This window comes from Amia ocellicauda, unplaced genomic scaffold (assembly GCF_036373705.1).
Source record: "Amia ocellicauda isolate fAmiCal2 unplaced genomic scaffold, fAmiCal2.hap1 HAP1_SCAFFOLD_267, whole genome shotgun sequence".
Classification (NCBI taxonomy): Eukaryota; Metazoa; Chordata; class Actinopteri; order Amiiformes; family Amiidae; genus Amia; species Amia ocellicauda.
Window position 1 is genome coordinate 17,501 of NW_027102831.1, and position 4,406 is coordinate 21,906.

Here is a 4,406-nt window from a genome sequence, read left to right on the forward strand (position 1 = left end):
AGTGAGTGAGTGAGTGTGTGTGCTGAAGGGAAGCTCCAGCCCGGCGTCCGTCCCCACCGGGGAGGAGTAGGCCTGCTGACTGAGCGCTGGGAGCCGGGAGCCTTTCCTGCAGTCAGTCGGTCGGTCAGTGAGTGAGTGAGTGTGTGTGCTGAAGGGAAGCTCCAGCCCGGCGTCCGTCCCCACCGGGGAGGAGTAGGCCTGCTGACTGAGCGCTGGGAGCCGGGAGCCTTTCCTGCAGTCAGTCGGTCGGTCAGTGAGTGAGTGAGTGTGTGTGCTGAAGGGAAGCTCCAGCCCGGCGTCCGTCCCCACCGGGGAGGAGTAGGCCTGCTGACTGAGCGCTGGGAGCCGGGAGCCTTTCCTGCAGTCAGTCGGTCGGTCAGTGAGTGAGTGAGTGTGTGTGCTGAAGGGAAGCTCCAGCCCGGCGTCCGTCCCCACCGGGGAGGAGTAGGCCTGCTGACTGAGCGCTGGGAGCCGGGAGCCTTTCCTGCAGTCAGTCGGTCGGTCAGTGAGTGAGTGAGTGTGTGTGCTGAAGGGAAGCTCCAGCCCGGCGTCCGTCCCCACCGGGGAGGAGTAGGCCTGCTGACTGAGCGCTGGGAGCCGGGAGCCTTTCCTGCAGTCAGTCGGTCGGTCAGTGAGTGAGTGAGTGTGTGTGCTGAAGGGAAGCTCCAGCCCGGCGTCCGTCCCCACCGGGGAGTTGTGCCCGGGCCCGGGCCTCCTGCCGACGGACCGTGTGGCGCATTGTCCCGACTGCGGACTTTCTCCAGCAAAAAGGCGGAGGTGCAGTACCGCCATTTCGCCACACGAGGGACGGAATGGCACCCAACTGCCCCCTGGTGTCGAAAAAGCGCAAGGGCACCCGGGCCGGTCCGCCCCAGGCAGCGGCCGAGATGCAGCACCGGGGGCCCGGCCTGCCTGCCCTGGAGGTCAGCCTGCCAGCCCTGGAGGTCTGCCTTCCAGCCCTGGAGGACAGCCTGCCTGCCCTGGTAGCAGCACTGCCTGCCTTCCAGCCCTGGAGGTCTGCCTGTTAGCCCTGGAGGTCTGCTATCCAGCCCTGGTAGCAGCACTGCCTGCCCTGGAGGTCTGCCTGCCTGCCTTCCAGCCCTGGAGGTCTGCTATCCATCCCTGGAGGTCTGCCTGCCTGCCATCCAGCCCTGGAGGTCTGCTATCCAGCCCTGGTAGCAGCACTGCCTGCCCTGGAGGTCTGCTATCCAGCCCTGGAGGACAGCCTGCCTGCCCTGGTAGCAGCACTGCCTGCCCTGGAGGTCTGCTATCCAGCCCTGGAGGACAGCCTGCCTGCCCTGGTAGCAGCACTGCCTGCCCTGGAGGTCTGCTATCCAGCCCTGGAGGACAGCCTGCCTGCCCTGGTAGCAGCACTGCCTGCCCTGGAGGTCAGCCTGTTAGCCCTGGAGGTCTGCCTGCCTGCCCTGGAGGTCAGCCTGTTAGCCCTGGAGGTCTGCCTGCCTGCCATCCAGCCCTGGCAGCAGCACTGCCTGCCCTGGTAGCAGCACTGCCTGCCCTGGAGGTCTGCTATCCAGCCCTGGTAGCAGCACTGCCTGCCCTGGAGGTCTGCCTGCCTGCCTGCCAGCCCTGGAGGTCTGCCTGTTAGCCCTGGAGGTCTGCTATCCAGCCCTGGAGGTCTGCTATCCAGCCCTGGTAGCAGCACTGCCTGCCCTGGAGGTCAGCCTGTTAGCCCTGGAGGTCTGCCTGCCTGCCCTGGTAGCAGCACTGCCTGCCTTCCAGCCCTGGAGGTCTGCCTGTTAGCCCTGGAGGTCTGCTATCCAGCCCTGGTAGCAGCACTGCCTGCCCTGGAGGTCTGCCTGCCTGCCTTCCAGCCCTGGAGGTCTGCTATCCATCCCTGGAGGTCTGCCTGCCTGCCATCCAGCCCTGGAGGTCTGCTATCCAGCCCTGGTAGCAGCACTGCCTGCCCTGGAGGTCTGCTATCCAGCCCTGGAGGACAGCCTGCCTGCCCTGGTAGCAGCACTGCCTGCCCTGGAGGTCTGCTATCCAGCCCTGGTAGCAGCACTGCCTGCCCTGGAGGTCTGCCTGCCTGCCTGCCAGCCCTGGAGGTCTGCCTGTTAGCCCTGGAGGTCTGCTATCCAGCCCTGGAGGTCTGCTATCCAGCCCTGGTAGCAGCACTGCCTGCCCTGGAGGTCAGCCTGTTAGCCCTGGAGGTCTGCCTGCCTGCCCTGGTAGCAGCACTGCCTGCCTTCCAGCCCTGGAGGTCTGCCTGTTAGCCCTGGAGGTCTGCTATCCAGCCCTGGTAGCAGCACTGCCTGCCCTGGAGGTCTGCCTGCCTGCCTTCCAGCCCTGGAGGTCTGCTATCCATCCCTGGAGGTCTGCCTGCCTGCCATCCAGCCCTGGAGGTCTGCTATCCAGCCCTGGTAGCAGCACTGCCTGCCCTGGAGGTCTGCCTGCCTGCCCTCCAGCCCTGGAGGTCTGCTATCCATCCCTGGAGGTCTGCCTGCCTGCCATCCAGCCCTGGAGGTCTGCTATCCAGCCCTGGTAGCAGCACTGCCTGCCCTGGAGGTCTGCCTGCCTGCCTTCCAGCCCTGGAGGTCTGCTATCCATCCCTGGAGGTCTGCCTGCCTGCCATCCAGCCCTGGAGGTCTGCTATCCAGCCCTGGTAGCAGCACTGCCTGCCCTGGAGGTCTGCTATCCAGCCCTGGAGGACAGCCTGCCTGCCCTGGTAGCAGCACTGCCTGCCCTGGAGGTCTGCTATCCAGCCCTGGAGGACAGCCTGCCTGCCCTGGTAGCAGCACTGCCTGCCCTGGAGGTCTGCTATCCAGCCCTGGAGGACAGCCTGCCTGCCCTGGTAGCAGCACTGCCTGCCCTGGAGGTCTGCTATCCAGCCCTGGAGGACAGCCTGCCTGCCCTGGTAGCAGCACTGCCTGCCCTGGAGGTCTGCTATCCAGCCCTGGAGGACAGCCTGCCTGCCCTGGTAGCAGCACTGCCTGCCCTGGAGGTCAGCCTGTTAGCCCTGGAGGTCTGCCTGCCTGCCCTGGAGGTCTGCCTGCCTGCCTGTTAGCCCTGGAGGTCAGCCTGTTAGCCCTGGAGGTCTGCTATCCAGCCCTGGAAGCAGCACTGCCTGCCCTGGAGGTCTGCTATCCAGCCCTGGAGGTCTGCCTGCCTGCCCTGGCAGCAGCACTGCCTGCCCTGGAGGTCAGCCTGCCAGCCCTGGAGGTCTGCCTTCCAGCCCTGGAGGTCTGCCTGTTAGCCCTGGAGGTCTGCTATCCAGCCCTGGTAGCAGCACTGCCTGCCCTGGAGGTCTGCCGGCCTGCCCTGGAGGTCTGCCTGCCTGCCCTGGAGGTCTGCCTGCCTGCCTGTTAGCCCTGGAGGTCTGCTATCCAGCCCTGGAGGTCTGCCTGCCAGCCCTGGAGGTCTGCTATCCAGCCCTGGAGGTCTGCCTGCCAGCCCTGGAGGTCTGCTATCCAGCCCTGGAGGTCTGCCTGCCAGCCCTGGAGGTCTGCTATCCAGCCCTGGAGGTCTGCCTGTTAGCCCTGGAGGTCTGCTATCCAGCCCTGGAGGTCTGCCTGCCTGCCTGTTAGCCCTGGAGGTCAGCCTGTTAGCCCTGGAGGTCTGCCTGTTAGCCCTGGAGGTCAGCCTGCCAGCCCTGGAGGTCTGCCTTCCAGCCCTGGAGGTCTGCCTGCCTGCCTGTTAGCCCTGGAGGTCTGCCTTCCAGCCCTGGTAGCAGCACTGCCTGCCCTGGTAGCAGCACTGCCTGCCCTGGAGGTCTGCCTGCCTGCCCTGGAGGTCAGCCTGTTAGCCCTGGAGGTCTGCCTGCCTGCCCTGGAGGTCTGCCTGCCTGCCTGTTAGCCCTGGAGGTCAGCCTGTTAGCCCTGGAGGTCTGCTATCCAGCCCTGGAAGCAGCACTGCCTGCCCTGGAGGTCTGCTATCCAGCCCTGGAGGTCTGCCTGCCTGCCCTGGCAGCAGCACTGCCTGCCCTGGAGGTCAGCCTGCCTGCCCTGGAGGTCAGCCTGCCAGCCCTGGCAGCAGCACGGCCTACCTGCCTGCCTGCCCTGGAGGTCTGCCTGCCTGCCTGCCCTGGAGGTCAGCCTTCCAGCCCTGGCAGCAGCACGGCCTACCTGCCTGCCAGCCTGCCCTCCCCAGCCACACAGCCCTGCCTGCCTGCCTGCCAGCCCTGGAGGTCTCCCTGCCAGCCCTGGAGGTCTGCCTGCCTGCCTGCCTGCCTGCCCTGGAGGTCTGCCATCCTGCCTTCCAGCCCTGGAGGTCAGCCTGCCAGCCCTGGAGGTCAGCCTGTTAGCCCTGGAGGTCTGCCTGCCTGCCTGCCTGCCTGCCCTGGAGGTCAGCCTGCCAGCCCTGGAGGTCTGCCTGCCTGCCTGCCTGCCCTGGAGGTCAGCCTGCCAGCCCTGGCAGCAGCACGGCCTACCTGCCTGCCTGCCCTGGAG